This window comes from Chiloscyllium punctatum, chromosome 36, assembly GCF_047496795.1.
Source record: "Chiloscyllium punctatum isolate Juve2018m chromosome 36, sChiPun1.3, whole genome shotgun sequence".
Lineage (NCBI taxonomy): Eukaryota > Metazoa > Chordata > Chondrichthyes > Orectolobiformes > Hemiscylliidae > Chiloscyllium > Chiloscyllium punctatum.
In genome coordinates, this window is record NC_092774.1 from 28809292 (window position 1) to 28826730 (window position 17439).

A 17439-nucleotide genomic window follows, 5' to 3' on the forward strand; every position below is an offset into this window, starting at 1 on the left:
TGTCTCTCTCTCTCTCTCTGAGGTTATTCACAATCGGTGGTATCCGTCCAAAAAGTGGGGGACGATGTCTGAGTTTCAACTTTAACAGCTCATTAGCATCGTAGAGAACCGGTTTTGCGATTCAGAGGAAACCGACCAAGAACAGAATACCACTGAGACCTCTAAAACCCATGCCGTTTGAATGGAGTGGATCGATATGAACATATCGGCAAGTAGATGCAAAGGCAGCTTGTTGAAGAAAGCAGATCAAGGTGACAGTGAACGATAGCAGAGGATGGTTTCGATCCATCGACCTCTGGGTTATGGGCCCAGCACGCTCCCGCTGCGCCACTCTGCCGCCGCTTGGTGAGCTGGTTGCACAGAACACTTCAGGCTTTTGTCTGGCACGCTGCAGGCACCTTCGAGCCTGATGTCAAAGACCTCCACTGCTGTCGTGTGATATGCTGTTTCGCAGACGTATGGAGGCTGTGTAAATATAAACTTTTTTCTAAATTCCCACATTCTGTCGGTCGAACTGTGATTTCACACTGAATCACAACATGTGTCACAGCGCAGACGGAGGCTCTGCGGCCCACCTTCGCTCTGCTGGTTCTACACTTAAGTAAACGTGTGACTCTAGTCGTTTCATTCTCTCGCCTTCTCAGCGGAAATCTGCACATCTGAACGTGACCACCGAATTCCCTTTTGGGTCCATTGAATCTTCCTCTTTGTCAATGTCAGACAGGGACTTACTGACCCTCACCACTCCCTGTACGAAAACGTTCTTCCTAATGTCACTTTTACTTCTTTTCCTCGTGACTTAAAATTCTGCCGAATCGTTATGGATCCTTTCAGGCGTGGGAGCATTTTCACAACATTATTTCCTGTTTCTAGGTCCCTCATGACTTGGAAAAGTTCGGTTCTCCGAGGAGAGCTGTCCCAATTTTCCAATCTACCTTGATTGCTGACATTCCTCAAACACCGCACCACTCACGTCAACCGGTTGAGCACTATGGTAAAAACAATGACTGCAGATGCTGGAAACCAGATTCTGGATTAGTGGTGCTGGAAGAGCACAGCAGTTCAGGCAGCATCCAAGTAGCTTGTTGAACACGATCTCCAACCATTTCATTTCTCTGTTTTCTGCCTCATTCGTACTCCAGGCAGCCCACGCTGGTTTCACGAAGGTGCTTTTTGAGAAAGTTAATCAGGCAGTTTTGCACAAGTCAAGTTTAAAACAAAAACACGGGCTCGTCCGGGATTTGAACCCGGGACCTCTCGCAAATCAGCGCAGGAACAGACCCGAAGCGAGAATCATACGCCCAGACCAACGAGCCAGAAAGCACGCGCGCAGAAAATGCCCCAGACCTCTTGAGCGACCTGAGACATGCTCAGTATGAAGTACATTTGAGATTGCTCTCAGAATTGCAAGCGGCAAAGACTTTCCCGAACAGTTGCCTCTCATCCAGTCTCCCTGCTGCTATTTCATTCCACCGCATTCGCTGCTCACAGTGTCGTTTGCCCAACGTAGCATGAAGCATAAACTGGGTGACTGCTTCGCAGAACATCCCGCTTCTGCCCGCAGAAACTCAAGGCCCTGACCTTGCGGTTGCCTGCCACTTTAACACATCACCCTGTTCCCTGGCCAACATCCCTGTCTCAGGCTTGCAGCAGTGTTCGAGCTCCAGATGAAAGAACAACATCTCATTTTCCACTTGGAGACCTTACAGCCCTCCGGTCTTCAATATCGAGTTCTATAACTATAGGGCCTGAACTCCCCCATGTCCTTGACCCCTACCACACAAAAGACTCCTGTTTATCACCTCGTCTGCTATGACACACGACGTATTGTTAGCCACTAACAGTCTCCATTAACAGTTATTCGCATTCTCACGCGGATCGTTATTCACTCCTACGTCCTGCCTATTGTTCTCTCTCTGAGCTGGCGGCAAACACAGCAATGAACATTGGAGACTCTGAGCCAGCTGAAACTTGCTCAGTGTGAAGTACATTCCACATTGCTGCAAGAATTGCAAGCAGCAAAGCCTTTCCAGAACATCTGCTTGTCATTCTGTCCCCGGGGGGGGCTGATGTTTGTCTCATCCCCAGGAACTGGACTATCTCCACTGGCGGATAATTAAACCATTTTATTTCTACTTGCACGTTGTTCTGGGGGGAGGGGGGTGGGGGAATGTAGGGTTGGGGGAGGGTAAGAGTCCATTCGCTCTTCTGCTTTCTCTCCCTCTTTCTCTATCTCTCTCTCTGAAACTCTTGGGGTGAGAGGTGTCAGTTACATTAATGCGGGGAACATGAACAACTTTGATTGTGAACTTTCTCCAAAGGTCTGTTATCGGAGAGACAGAAAGATGCTGTGCTGGCAGGACAGAGAGAAATGAACACCGAGGACTCTTCGCCCAGGTAAATTCACATTGTTGTGCAGCCTGCTTGGTGTTCAGAAATCGTCTTCACGCAGCAATCTTACAGAAAGTCTATTGCAAAGCGGGCATCGCTTTCTTTGCTGCGACCGCGCAGCAGTTAACATCTGAGCCCCAAGTGTCCCAGATGAAGAGAATCCGTGTGAAACCTTCACTCACTGAGAGTCATCCCCACCGCCCTGAGCTGAGGGACTGCAGGCAGTCCAACACGGAAGGGACGGTTAAAAATGAACCATTTTTGCTCCCTCAGCAACACGTAGCATCATTCTCGCGCAGACAGAAGCCATTCAGCCCATGGATTCCACGGCGACTGTCTGTCACTTGTCTCTCTCTCTCTCTCTCTGAGGTTATTCACAATCGGTGGTATCCGTCCAAAAAGTGGGGGACGATGTCTGAGTTTCAACTTTAACAGCTCATTAGCATCGTAGAGAACCGGTTTTGCGATTCAGTTCAGAGGAAACCGACCAAGAACAGAATACCACTGAGACCTCTAAAACCCATGCCGTTTGAATGGAGTGGATCGATATGAACATATCGGCAAGTAGATGCAAAGGCAGCTTGCTAAAGAAAGCAGATCAAGGTGACAGTGAACGATAGCAGAGGATGGTTTCGATCCATCGACCTCTGGGTTATGGGCCCAGCACGCTCCCGCTGCGCCACTCTGCTGCCGCTTGGGTAGCTGGTTGCACAGAACACTTCAGGCTTTTGTCTGGCACGCGGCAGGCACCTTCGAGCCTGATGTCAAAGACCTCCACTGCTGTCGTGTGATATGCTGTTTCGCAGACGTATGGAGGCTGTGTAAATATAAACTTTTTTCTAAATTCCCACATTCTGTCGGTCGAACTGTGATTTCACACTGAATCACAACATGTGTCACAGCGCAGACGGAGGCTCTGCGGCCCACCTTCGCTCTGCTGGTTCTACACTTAAGTAAACGTGTGACTCTAGTCGTTTCATTCTCTCACCTTCTCAGCGGAAATCTGCACATCTGAACGTGACCACCGAATTCCCTTTTGGGTCCATTGAATCTTCCTCTTTGTCAATGTCAGACAGGGACTTACTGACCCTCACCACTCCCTGTACGAAAACGTTCTTCCTAATGTCACTTTTACTTCTTTTCCTCGTGACTTAAAATTCTGCCGAATCGTTATGGATCCTTTCAGGCGTGGGAGCATTTTCACAACATTATTTCCTGTTTCTAGGTCCCTCATGACTTGGAAAAGTTCGGTTCTCCGAGGAGAGCTGTCCCAATTTTCCAATCTACCTTGATTGCTGACATTCCTCAAACACCGCACCACTCACGTCAACCGGTTGAGCACTATGGTAAAAACAATGACTGCAGATGCTGGAAACCAGATTCTGGATTAGTGGTGCTGGAAGAGCACAGCAGTTCAGGCAGCATCCAAGTAGCTTGTTGAACACGATCTCCAACCATTTCATTTCTCTGTTTTCTGCCTCATTCGTACTCCAGGCAGCCCACGCTGGTTTCACGAAGGTGCTTTTTGAGAAAGTTAATCAGGCAGTTTTGCACAAGTCAAGTTAAAAAAAAACACGGGCTCGTCCGGGATTTGAACCAGGGACCTCTCGCAAATCAGCGCAGTAACAGACCCTTAACGAGAATCATACGCCTAGACCAACGAGCCAGAAAGCACGCGCGCAGAAAATGCCCCAGACCTCTTGAGCGACCTGAGACATGCTCAGTATGAAATACATTTGAGATTGCTCTCAGAATTGCAAGCGGCAAAGACTTTCCCGAACAGCTGCTTCTCATCCAGTCTCCCTGCTGCTATTTCATTCCACCGCATTCTCCGCTCACAGTGTCGTTTGCCCAACGTAGCATGAAGCATAAACTGGGTGACTGCTTCGCAGAACATCCCGCTTCTGCCCGCAGAAACTCAAGGCCCTGACCTTGCGGTTGTCTGCCACTTTAACACATCACCCTGTTCCCTGGCCAACATCCCTGTCTCAGGCTTGCAGCAGTGTTCGAGCTCCAGATGAAAGAACAACATCTCATTTTCCACTTGGAGACCTTACAGCCCTCCGGTCTTCAATATCGAGTTCTATAACTATAGGGCCTGAACTCCCCCATGTCCTTGACCCCTACCACACAAAAGACTCCTGTTTATCACCTCGTCTGCTATGACACACGACGTATTGTTAGCCACTAACAGTCTCCATTAACAGTTATTCGCATTCTCACGCGGATCGTTATTCACTCCTACGTCCTGCCTATTGTTCTCTCTCTGAGCTGGCGGCAAACACAGCAATGAACATTGGAGACTCTGAGCCAGCTGAAACTTGCTCAGTGTGAAGTACATTCCACATTGCTGCAAGAATTGCAAGCAGCAAAGCCTTTCCAGAACATCTGCTTGTCATTCTGTCCCCGGGGGGGGCTGATGTTTGTCTCATCCCCAGGAACTGGACTATCTCCACTGGCGGATAATTAAACCATTTTATTTCTACTTGCACGTTGTTCTGGGGGGAGGGGGGTGGGGGAATGTAGGGTTGGGGGAGGGTAAGAGTCCATTCGCTCTTCTGCTTTCTCTCCCTCTTTCTCTATCTCTCTCTCTGAAACTCTTGGGGTGAGAGGTGTCAGTTACATTAATGCGGGGAACATGAACAACTTTGATTGTGAACTTTCTCCAAAGGTCTGTTATCGGAGAGACAGAAAGATGCTGTGCTGGCAGGACAGAGAGAAATGAACACCGAGGACTCTTCGCCCAGGTAAATTCACATTGTTGTGCAGCCTGCTTGGTGTTCAGAAATCGTCTTCACGCAGCAATCTTACAGAAAGTCTATTGCAAAGCGGGCATCGCTTTCTTTGCTGCGACCGCGCAGCAGTTAACATCTGAGCCCCAAGTGTCCCAGATGAAGAGAATCCGTGTGAAACCTTCACTCACTGAGAGTCATCCCCACCGCCCTGAGCTGAGGGACTGCAGGCAGTCCAACACGGAAGGGACGGTTAAAAATGAACCATTTTTGCTCCCTCAGCAACACGTAGCATCATTCTCGCGCAGACAGAAGCCATTCAGCCCATGGATTCCACGGCGACTGTCTGTCACTTGTCTCTCTCTCTCTCTCTCTGAGGTTATTCACAATCGGTGGTATCCGTCCAAAAAGTGGGGGACGATGTCTGAGTTTCAACTTTAACAGCTCATTAGCATCGTAGAGAACCGGTTTTGCGATTCAGTTCAGAGGAAACCGACCAAGAACAGAATACCACTGAGACCTCTAAAACCCATGCCGTTTGAATGGAGTGGATCGATATGAACATATCGGCAAGTAGATGCAAAGGCAGCTTGCTAAAGAAAGCAGATCAAGGTGACAGTGAACGATAGCAGAGGATGGTTTCGATCCATCGACCTCTGGGTTATGGGCCCAGCACGCTCCCGCTGCGCCACTCTGCTGCCGCTTGGGTAGCTGGTTGCACAGAACACTTCAGGCTTTTGTCTGGCACGCGGCAGGCACCTTCGAGCCTGATGTCAAAGACCTCCACTGCTGTCGTGTGATATGCTGTTTCGCAGACGTATGGAGGCTGTGTAAATATAAACTTTTTTCTAAATTCCCACATTCTGTCGGTCGAACTGTGATTTCACACTGAATCACAACATGTGTCACAGCGCAGACGGAGGCTCTGCGGCCCACCTTCGCTCTGCTGGTTCTACACTTAAGTAAACGTGTGACTCTAGTCGTTTCATTCTCTCACCTTCTCAGCGGAAATCTGCACATCTGAACGTGACCACCGAATTCCCTTTTGGGTCCATTGAATCTTCCTCTTTGTCAATGTCAGACAGGGACTTACTGACCCTCACCACTCCCTGTACGAAAACGTTCTTCCTAATGTCACTTTTACTTCTTTTCCTCGTGACTTAAAATTCTGCCGAATCGTTATGGATCCTTTCAGGCGTGGGAGCATTTTCACAACATTATTTCCTGTTTCTAGGTCCCTCATGACTTGGAAAAGTTCGGTTCTCCGAGGAGAGCTGTCCCAATTTTCCAATCTACCTTGATTGCTGACATTCCTCAAACACCGCACCACTCACGTCAACCTGTTGAGCACTATGGTAAAAACAATGACTGCAGATGCTGGAAACCAGATTCTGGATTAGTGGTGCTGGAAGAGCACAGCAGTTCAGGCAGCATCCAAGTAGCTTGTTGAACACGATCTCCAACCATTTCATTTCTCTGTTTTCTGCCTCATTCGTACTCCAGGCAGCCCACGCTGGTTTCACGAAGGTGCTTTTTGAGAAAGTTAATCAGGCAGTTTTGCACAAGTCAAGTTTAAAACAAAAACACGGGCTCGTCCGGGATTTGAACCCGGGACCTCTCGCAAATCAGCGCAGGAACAGACCCTAAGCGAGAATCATACGCCTAGACCAACGAGCCAGAAAGCACGCGCGTAAGTAATGCCCCAGACCTCTTGAGCGACCTGAGACATGCTCAGTATGAAGTACATTTGAGATTGCTCTCAGAATTGCAAGCGGCAAAGACTTTCCCGAACAGTTGCCTCTCATCCAGTCTCCCTGCTGCTATTTCATTCCACCGCATTCGCTGCTCACAGTGTCGTTTGCCCAACGTAGCATGAAGCATAAACTGGGTGACTGCTTCGCAGAACATCCCGCTTCTGCCCGCAGAAACTCAAGGCCCTGACCTTGCGGTTGCCTGCCACTTTAACACATCACCCTGTTCCCTGGCCAACATCCCTGTCTCAGCCTTGCAGCAGTGTTCGAGCTCCAGATGAAAGAACAACATCTCATTTTCCACTTGGAGACCTTACAGCCCTCCGGTCTTCAATATCGAGTTCTATAACTATAGGGCCTGAACTCCCCCATGTCCTTGACCCCTACCACACAAAAGACTCCTGTTTATCACCTCGTCTGCTATGACACACGACGTATTGTTAGCCACTAACAGTCTCCATTAACAGTTATTCGCATTCTCACGCGGATCGTTATTCACTCCTACGTCCTGCCTATTGTTCTCTCTCTGAGCTGGCGGCAAACACAGCAATGAACATTGGAGACTCTGAGCCAGCTGAAACTTGCTCAGTGTGAAGTACATTCCACATTGCTGCAAGAATTGCAAGCAGCAAAGCCTTTCCAGAACATCTGCTTGTCATTCTGTCCCCGGGGGGGGCTGATGTTTGTCTCATCCCCAGGAACTGGACTATCTCCACTGGCGGATAATTAAACCATTTTATTTCTACTTGCACGTTGTTCTGGGGGGAGGGGGGTGGGGGAATGTAGGGTTGGGGGAGGGTAAGAGTCCATTCGCTCTTCTGCTTTCTCTCCCTCTTTCTCTATCTCTCTCTCTGAAACTCTTGGGGTGAGAGGTGTCAGTTACATTAATGCGGGGAACATGAACAACTTTGATTGTGAACTTTCTCCAAAGGTCTGTTATCGGAGAGACAGAAAGATGCTGTGCTGGCAGGACAGAGAGAAATGAACACCGAGGACTCTTCGCCCAGGTAAATTCACATTGTTGTGCAGCCTGCTTGGTGTTCAGAAATCGTCTTCACGCAGCAATCTTACAGAAAGTCTATTGCAAAGCGGGCATCGCTTTCTTTGCTGCGACCGCGCAGCAGTTAACATCTGAGCCCCAAGTGTCCCAGATGAAGAGAATCCGTGTGAAACCTTCACTCACTGAGAGTCATCCCCACCGCCCTGAGCTGAGGGACTGCAGGCAGTCCAACACGGAAGGGACGGTTAAAAATGAACCATTTTTGCTCCCTCAGCAACACGTAGCATCATTCTCGCGCAGACAGAAGCCATTCAGCCCATGGATTCCACGGCGACTGTCTGTCACTTGTCTCTCTCTCTCTCTCTCTGAGGTTATTCACAATCGGTGGTATCCGTCCAAAAAGTGGGGGACGATGTCTGAGTTTCAACTTTAACAGCTCATTAGCATCGTAGAGAACCGGTTTTGCGATTCAGTTCAGAGGAAACCGACCAAGAACAGAATACCACTGAGACCTCTAAAACCCATGCCGTTTGAATGGAGTGGATCGATATGAACATATCGGCAAGTAGATGCAAAGGCAGCTTGCTAAAGAAAGCAGATCAAGGTGACAGTGAACGATAGCAGAGGATGGTTTCGATCCATCGACCTCTGGGTTATGGGCCCAGCACGCTCCCGCTGCGCCACTCTGCTGCCGCTTGGGTAGCTGGTTGCACAGAACACTTCAGGCTTTTGTCTGGCACGCGGCAGGCACCTTCGAGCCTGATGTCAAAGACCTCCACTGCTGTCGTGTGATATGCTGTTTCGCAGACGTATGGAGGCTGTGTAAATATAAACTTTTTTCTAAATTCCCACATTCTGTCGGTCGAACTGTGATTTCACACTGAATCACAACATGTGTCACAGCGCAGACGGAGGCTCTGCGGCCCACCTTCGCTCTGCTGGTTCTACACTTAAGTAAACGTGTGACTCTAGTCGTTTCATTCTCTCACCTTCTCAGCGGAAATCTGCACATCTGAACGTGACCACCGAATTCCCTTTTGGGTCCATTGAATCTTCCTCTTTGTCAATGTCAGACAGGGACTTACTGACCCTCACCACTCCCTGTACGAAAACGTTCTTCCTAATGTCACTTTTACTTCTTTTCCTCGTGACTTAAAATTCTGCCGAATCGTTATGGATCCTTTCAGGCGTGGGAGCATTTTCACAACATTATTTCCTGTTTCTAGGTCCCTCATGACTTGGAAAAGTTCGGTTCTCCGAGGAGAGCTGTCCCAATTTTCCAATCTACCTTGATTGCTGACATTCCTCAAACACCGCACCACTCACGTCAACCGGTTGAGCACTATGGTAAAAACAATGACTGCAGATGCTGGAAACCAGATTCTGGATTAGTGGTGCTGGAAGAGCACAGCAGTTCAGGCAGCATCCAAGTAGCTTGTTGAACACGATCTCCAACCATTTCATTTCTCTGTTTTCTGCCTCATTCGTACTCCAGGCAGCCCACGCTGGTTTCACGAAGGTGCTTTTTGAGAAAGTTAATCAGGCAGTTTTGCACAAGTCAAGTTAAAAAAAAACACGGGCTCGTCCGGGATTTGAACCAGGGACCTCTCGCAAATCAGCGCAGTAACAGACCCTTAACGAGAATCATACGCCTAGACCAACGAGCCAGAAAGCACGCGCGCAGAAAATGCCCCAGACCTCTTGAGCGACCTGAGACATGCTCAGTATGAAATACATTTGAGATTGCTCTCAGAATTGCAAGCGGCAAAGACTTTCCCGAACAGCTGCTTCTCATCCAGTCTCCCTGCTGCTATTTCATTCCACCGCATTCTCCGCTCACAGTGTCGTTTGCCCAACGTAGCATGAAGCATAAACTGGGTGACTGCTTCGCAGAACATCCCGCTTCTGCCCGCAGAAACTCAAGGCCCTGACCTTGCGGTTGTCTGCCACTTTAACACATCACCCTGTTCCCTGGCCAACATCCCTGTCTCAGGCTTGCAGCAGTGTTCGAGCTCCAGATGAAAGAACAACATCTCATTTTCCACTTGGAGACCTTACAGCCCTCCGGTCTTCAATATCGAGTTCTATAACTATAGGGCCTGAACTCCCCCATGTCCTTGACCCCTACCACACAAAAGACTCCTGTTTATCACCTCGTCTGCTATGACACACGACGTATTGTTAGCCACTAACAGTCTCCATTAACAGTTATTCGCATTCTCACGCGGATCGTTATTCACTCCTACGTCCTGCCTATTGTTCTCTCTCTGAGCTGGCGGCAAACACAGCAATGAACATTGGAGACTCTGAGCCAGCTGAAACTTGCTCAGTGTGAAGTACATTCCACATTGCTGCAAGAATTGCAAGCAGCAAAGCCTTTCCAGAACATCTGCTTGTCATTCTGTCCCCGGGGGGGGCTGATGTTTGTCTCATCCCCAGGAACTGGACTATCTCCACTGGCGGATAATTAAACCATTTTATTTCTACTTGCACGTTGTTCTGGGGGGAGGGGGGTGGGGGAATGTAGGGTTGGGGGAGGGTAAGAGTCCATTCGCTCTTCTGCTTTCTCTCCCTCTTTCTCTATCTCTCTCTCTGAAACTCTTGGGGTGAGAGGTGTCAGTTACATTAATGCGGGGAACATGAACAACTTTGATTGTGAACTTTCTCCAAAGGTCTGTTATCGGAGAGACAGAAAGATGCTGTGCTGGCAGGACAGAGAGAAATGAACACCGAGGACTCTTCGCCCAGGTAAATTCACATTGTTGTGCAGCCTGCTTGGTGTTCAGAAATCGTCTTCACGCAGCAATCTTACAGAAAGTCTATTGCAAAGCGGGCATCGCTTTCTTTGCTGCGACCGCGCAGCAGTTAACATCTGAGCCCCAAGTGTCCCAGATGAAGAGAATCCGTGTGAAACCTTCACTCACTGAGAGTCATCCCCACCGCCCTGAGCTGAGGGACTGCAGGCAGTCCAACACGGAAGGGACGGTTAAAAATGAACCATTTTTGCTCCCTCAGCAACACGTAGCATCATTCTCGCGCAGACAGAAGCCATTCAGCCCATGGATTCCACGGCGACTGTCTGTCACTTGTCTCTCTCTCTCTCTCTCTGAGGTTATTCACAATCGGTGGTATCCGTCCAAAAAGTGGGGGACGATGTCTGAGTTTCAACTTTAACAGCTCATTAGCATCGTAGAGAACCGGTTTTGCGATTCAGTTCAGAGGAAACCGACCAAGAACAGAATACCACTGAGACCTCTAAAACCCATGCCGTTTGAATGGAGTGGATCGATATGAACATATCGGCAAGTAGATGCAGAGGCAGCTTGCTAAAGAAAGCAGATCAAGGTGACAGTGAACGATAGCAGAGGATGGTTTCGATCCATCGACCTCTGGGTTATGGGCCCAGCACGCTCCCGCTGCGCCACTCTGCTGCCGCTTGGGTAGCTGGTTGCACAGAACACTTCAGGCTTTTGTCTGGCACGCGGCAGGCACCTTCGAGCCTGATGTCAAAGACCTCCACTGCTGTCGTGTGATATGCTGTTTCGCAGACGTATGGAGGCTGTGTAAATATAAACTTTTTTCTAAATTCCCACATTCTGTCGGTCGAACTGTGATTTCACACTGAATCACAACATGTGTCACAGCGCAGACGGAGGCTCTGCGGCCCACCTTCGCTCTGCTGGTTCTACACTTAAGTAAACGTGTGACTCTAGTCGTTTCATTCTCTCACCTTCTCAGCGGAAATCTGCACATCTGAACGTGACCACCGAATTCCCTTTTGGGTCCATTGAATCTTCCTCTTTGTCAATGTCAGACAGGGACTTACTGACCCTCACCACTCCCTGTACGAAAACGTTCTTCCTAATGTCACTTTTACTTCTTTTCCTCGTGACTTAAAATTCTGCCGAATCGTTATGGATCCTTTCAGGCGTGGGAGCATTTTCACAACATTATTTCCTGTTTCTAGGTCCCTCATGACTTGGAAAAGTTCGGTTCTCCGAGGAGAGCTGTCCCAATTTTCCAATCTACCTTGATTGCTGACATTCCTCAAACACCGCACCACTCACGTCAACCGGTTGAGCACTATGGTAAAAACAATGACTGCAGATGCTGGAAACCAGATTCTGGATTAGTGGTGCTGGAAGAGCACAGCAGTTCAGGCAGCATCCAAGTAGCTTGTTGAACACGATCTCCAACCATTTCATTTCTCTGTTTTCTGCCTCATTCGTACTCCAGGCAGCCCACGCTGGTTTCACGAAGGTGCTTTTTGAGAAAGTTAATCAGGCAGTTTTGCACAAGTCAAGTTAAAAAAAAACACGGGCTCGTCCGGGATTTGAACCAGGGACCTCTCGCAAATCAGCGCAGTAACAGACCCTTAACGAGAATCATACGCCTAGACCAACGAGCCAGAAAGCACGCGCGCAGAAAATGCCCCAGACCTCTTGAGCGACCTGAGACATGCTCAGTATGAAATACATTTGAGATTGCTCTCAGAATTGCAAGCGGCAAAGACTTTCCCGAACAGCTGCTTCTCATCCAGTCTCCCTGCTGCTATTTCATTCCACCGCATTCGCTGCTCACAGTGTCGTTTGCCCAACGTAGCATGAAGCATAAACTGGGTGACTGCTTCGCAGAACATCCCGCTTCTGCCCGCAGAAACTCAAGGCCCTGACCTTGCGGTTGTCTGCCACTTTAACACATCACCCTGTTCCCTGGCCAACATCCCTGTCTCAGGCTTGCAGCAGTGTTCGAGCTCCAGATGAAAGAACAACATCTCATTTTCCACTTGGAGACCTTACAGCCCTCCGGTCTTCAATATCGAGTTCTATAACTATAGGGCCTGAACCCCCCCCATGTCCTTGACCCCTACCACACAAAAGACTCCTGTTTATCACCTCGTCTGCTATGACACACGACGTATTGTTAGCCACTAACAGTCTCCATTAACAGTTATTCGCATTCTCACGCGGATCGTTATTCACTCCTACGTCCTGCCTATTGTTCTCTCTCTGAGCTGGCGGCAAACACAGCAATGAACATTGGAGACTCTGAGCCAGCTGAAACTTGCTCAGTGTGAAGTACATTCCACATTGCTGCAAGAATTGCAAGCAGCAAAGCCTTTCCAGAACATCTGCTTGTCATTCTGTCCCCGGGGGGGCTGATGTTTGTCTCATCCCCAGGAACTGGACTATCTCCACTGGCGGATAATTAAACCATTTTATTTCTACTTGCACGTTGTTCTGGGGGGAGGGGGGTGGGGGAATGTAGGGTTGGGGGAGGGTAAGAGTCCATTCGCTCTTCTGCTTTCTCTCCCTCTTTCTCTCTCTCTCTCTCTCTGAAACTCTTGGGGTGAGAGGTGTCAGTTACATTAATGCGGGGAACATGAACAACTTTGATTGTGAACTTTCTCCAAAGGTCTGTTATCGGAGAGACAGAAAGATGCTGTGCTGGCAGGACAGAGAGAAATGAACACCGAGGACTCTTCGCCCAGGTAAATTCACATTGTTGTGCAGCCTGCTTGGTGTTCAGAAATCGTCTTCACGCAGCAATCTTACAGAAAGTCTATTGCAAAGCGGGCATCGCTTTCTTTGCTGCGACCGCGCAGCAGTTAACATCTGAGCCCCAAGTGTCCCAGATGAAGAGAATCCGAGTGAAACCTTCACTCACTGAGAGTCATCCCCACCGCCCTGAGCTGAGGGACTGCAGGCAGTCCAACACGGAAGGGACGGTTAAAAATGAACCATTTTTGCTCCCTCAGCAACACGTAGCATCATTCTCGCGCAGACAGAAGCCATTCAGCCCATGGATTCCACGGCGACTGTCTGTCACTTGTCTCTCTCTCTCTCTCTGAGGTTATTCACAATCGGTGGTATCCGTCCAAAAAGTGGGGGACGATGTCTGAGTTTCAACTTTAACAGCTCATTAGCATCGTAGAGAACCGGTTTTGCGATTCAGTTCAGAGGAAACCGACCAAGAACAGAATACCACTGAGACCTCTAAAACCCATGCCGTTTGAATGGAGTGGATCGATATGAACATATCGGCAAGTAGATGCAAAGGCAGCGTGCTGAAGGAAGCAGATCAAGGTGACAGTGAACGATAGCAGAGGATGGTTTCGATCCATCGACCTCTGGGTTATGGGCCCAGCACGCTCCCGCTGCGCCACTCTGCTGCCGCTTGGTAAGCTGGTTGCACAGAACACTTCAGGCTGTTGTCTGGCACGCTGCAGGCACCTTCGAGCCTGATGTCAAAGACCTCCACTGCTGTCGTGTGATATGCTGTTTCGCAGACGTATGGAGGCTGTGTAAATATAAACTTTTTTCTAAATTCCCACATTCTGTCGGTCGAACTGTGATTTCACACTGAATCACAACATGTGTCACAGCGCAGACGGAGGCTCTGCGGCCCACCTTCGCTCTGCTGGTTCTACACTTAAGTAAACGTGTGTTTCTATTCGTTTCATTCTCTCGCCTTCTCAGCGGAAATCTGCACATCTGAACGTGACCACCGAATTCCCTTTTGGGTCCATTGAATCTTCCTCTTTGTCAATGTCAGACAGGGACTTACTGACCCTCACCACTCCCTGTACGAAAACGTTCTTCCTAATGTCACTTTTACTTCTTTTCCTCGTGACTTAAAATTCTGCCGAATCGTTATGGATCCTTTCAGGCGTGGGAGCATTTTCACAACATTATTTCCTGTTTCTAGGTCCCTCATGACTTGGAAAAGTTCGGTTCTCCGAGGAGAGCTGTCCCAATTTTCCAATCTACCTTGATTGCTGACATTCCTCAAACACCGCACCACTCACGTCAACCGGTTGAGCACTATGGTAAAAACAATGACTGCAGATGCTGGAAACCAGATTCTGGATTAGTGGTGCTGGAAGAGCACAGCAGTTCAGGCAGCATCCAAGTAGCTTGTTGAACACGATCTCCAACCATTTCATTTCTCTGTTTTCTGCCTCATTCGTACTCCAGGCAGCCCACGCTGGTTTCACGAAGGTGCTTTTTGAGAAAGTTAATCAGGCAGTTTTGCACAAGTCAAGTTTAAAAAAAAAACACGGGCTCGTCCGGGATTTGAACCCGGGACCTCTCGCAAATCAGCGCAGGAACAGACCCTAAGCGAGAATCATACGCCTAGACCAACGAGCCAGAAAGCACGCGCGTAAGTAATGCCCCAGACCTCTTGAGCGACCTGAGACATGCTCAGTATGAAGTACATTTGAGATTGCTCTCAGAATTGCAAGCGGCAAAGACTTTCCCGAACAGTTGCTTCTCATCCAGTCTCCCTGCTGCTATTTCATTCCACCGCATTCGCTGCTCACAGTGTCGTTTGCCCAACGTAGCATGAAGCATAAACTGGGTGACTGCTTCGCAGAACATCCCGCTTCTGCCCGCAGAAACTCAAGGCCCTGACCTTGCGGTTGCCTGCCACTTTAACACATCACCCTGTTCCCTGGCCAACATCCCTGTCTCAGGCTTGCAGCAGTGTTCGAGCTCCAGATGAAAGAACAACATCTCATTTTCCACTTGGAGACCTTACAGCCCTCCGGTCTTCAATATCGAGTTCTATAACTATAGGGCCTGAACTCCCCCATGTCCTTGACCCCTACCACACAAAAGACTCCTGTTTATCACCTCGTCTGCTATGACACACGACGTATTGTTAGCCACTAACAGTCTCCATTAACAGTTATTCGCATTCTCACGCGGATCGTTATTCACTCCTACGTCCTGCCTATTGTTCTCTCTCTGAGCTGGCGGCAAACACAGCAATGAACATTGGAGACTCTGAGCCAGCTGAAACTTGCTCAGTGTGAAGTACATTCCACATTGCTGCAAGAATTGCAAGCAGCAAAGCCTTTCCAGAACATCTGCTTGTCATTCTGTCCCCGGGGGGGCTGATGTTTGTCTCATCCCCAGGAACTGGACTATCTCCACTGGCGGATAATTAAACCATTTTATTTCTACTTGCACGTTGTTCTGGGGGGAGGGGGGTGGGGGAATGTAGGGTTGGGGGAGGGTAAGAGTCCATTCGCTCTTCTGCTTTCTCTCCCTCTTTCTCTCTCTCTCTCTCTCTGAAACTCTTGGGGTGAGAGGTGTCAGTTACATTAATGCGGGGAACATGAACAACTTTGATTGTGAACTTTCTCCAAAGGTCTGTTATCGGAGAGACAGAAAGATGCTGTGCTGGCAGGACAGAGAGAAATGAACACCGAGGACTCTTCGCCCAGGTAAATTCACATTGTTGTGCAGCCTGCTTGGTGTTCAGAAATCGTCTTCACGCAGCAATCTTACAGAAAGTCTATTGCAAAGCGGGCATCGCTTTCTTTGCTGCGACCGCGCAGCAGTTAACATCTGAGCCCCAAGTGTCCCAGATGAAGAGAATCCGAGTGAAACCTTCACTCACTGAGAGTCATCCCCACCGCCCTGAGCTGAGGGACTGCAGGCAGTCCAACACGGAAGGGACGGTTAAAAATGAACCATTTTTGCTCCCTCAGCAACACGTAGCATCATTCTCGCGCAGACAGAAGCCATTCAGCCCATGGATTCCACGGCGACTGTCTGTCACTTGTCTCTCTCTCTCTCTCTGAGGTTATTCACAATCGGTGGTATCCGTCCAAAAAGTGGGGGACGATGTCTGAGTTTCAACTTTAACAGCTCATTAGCATCGTAGAGAACCGGTTTTGCGATTCAGTTCAGAGGAAACCGACCAAGAACAGAATACCACTGAGACCTCTAAAACCCATGCCGTTTGAATGGAGTGGATCGATATGAACATATCGGCAAGTAGATGCAAAGGCAGCGTGCTGAAGGAAGCAGATCAAGGTGACAGTGAACGATAGCAGAGGATGGTTTCGATCCATCGACCTCTGGGTTATGGGCCCAGCACGCTCCCGCTGCGCCACTCTGCTGCCGCTTGGTAAGCTGGTTGCACAGAACACTTCAGGCTGTTGTCTGGCACGCTGCAGGCACCTTCGAGCCTGATGTCAAAGACCTCCACTGCTGTCGTGTGATATGCTGTTTCGCAGACGTATGGAGGCTGTGTAAATATAAACTTTTTTCTAAATTCCCACATTCTGTCGGTCGAACTGTGATTTCACACTGAATCACAACATGTGTCACAGCGCAGACGGAGGCTCTGCGGCCCACCTTCGCTCTGCTGGTTCTACACTTAAGTAAACGTGTGTTTCTATTCGTTTCATTCTCTCGCCTTCTCAGCGGAAATCTGCACATCTGAACGTGACCACCGAATTCCCTTTTGGGTCCATTGAATCTTCCTCTTTGTCAATGTCAGACAGGGACTTACTGACCCTCACCACTCCCTGTACGAAAACGTTCTTCCTAATGTCACTTTTACTTCTTTTCCTCGTGACTTAAAATTCTGCCGAATCGTTATGGATCCTTTCAGGCGTGGGAGCATTTTCACAACATTATTTCCTGTTTCTAGGTCCCTCATGACTTGGAAAAGTTCGGTTCTCCGAGGAGAGCTGTCCCAATTTTCCAATCTACCTTGATTGCTGACATTCCTCAAACACCGCACCACTCACGTCAACCGGTTGAGC

At 49.0% G+C, this 17439-nt stretch overlaps 7 non-coding genes across 7 annotated transcripts; all 7 read right to left on the reverse strand.

Annotated features, from left to right (window-relative positions):
- Positions 1 to 265: 265 nt before the first annotated feature.
- On the reverse strand, positions 266 to 337 carry trnam-cau (transfer RNA methionine (anticodon CAU)). The gene has a single exon. It is a non-coding gene; the product is annotated as a tRNA-Met (tRNA).
- Positions 338 to 3008: 2671 nt separating this feature from the next.
- Positions 3009 to 3080, reverse strand: trnam-cau (transfer RNA methionine (anticodon CAU)). Its single transcript has one exon. It is a non-coding gene; the product is annotated as a tRNA-Met (tRNA).
- Positions 3081 to 5749: 2669 nt separating this feature from the next.
- On the reverse strand, positions 5750 to 5821 carry trnam-cau (transfer RNA methionine (anticodon CAU)). The gene has a single exon. It is a non-coding gene; the product is annotated as a tRNA-Met (tRNA).
- A 2671-nt stretch (positions 5822 to 8492) lies between these two features.
- trnam-cau (transfer RNA methionine (anticodon CAU)) lies at positions 8493 to 8564 on the reverse strand. Its single transcript has one exon. It is a non-coding gene; the product is annotated as a tRNA-Met (tRNA).
- A 2669-nt stretch (positions 8565 to 11233) lies between these two features.
- trnam-cau (transfer RNA methionine (anticodon CAU)) lies at positions 11234 to 11305 on the reverse strand. The gene has a single exon. It is a non-coding gene; the product is annotated as a tRNA-Met (tRNA).
- Positions 11306 to 13974: 2669 nt separating this feature from the next.
- Positions 13975 to 14046, reverse strand: trnam-cau (transfer RNA methionine (anticodon CAU)). The gene has a single exon. It is a non-coding gene; the product is annotated as a tRNA-Met (tRNA).
- Positions 14047 to 16716: 2670 nt separating this feature from the next.
- trnam-cau (transfer RNA methionine (anticodon CAU)) lies at positions 16717 to 16788 on the reverse strand. Its single transcript has one exon. It is a non-coding gene; the product is annotated as a tRNA-Met (tRNA).
- Between the last annotated feature and the right edge of the window lie 651 nt (positions 16789 to 17439).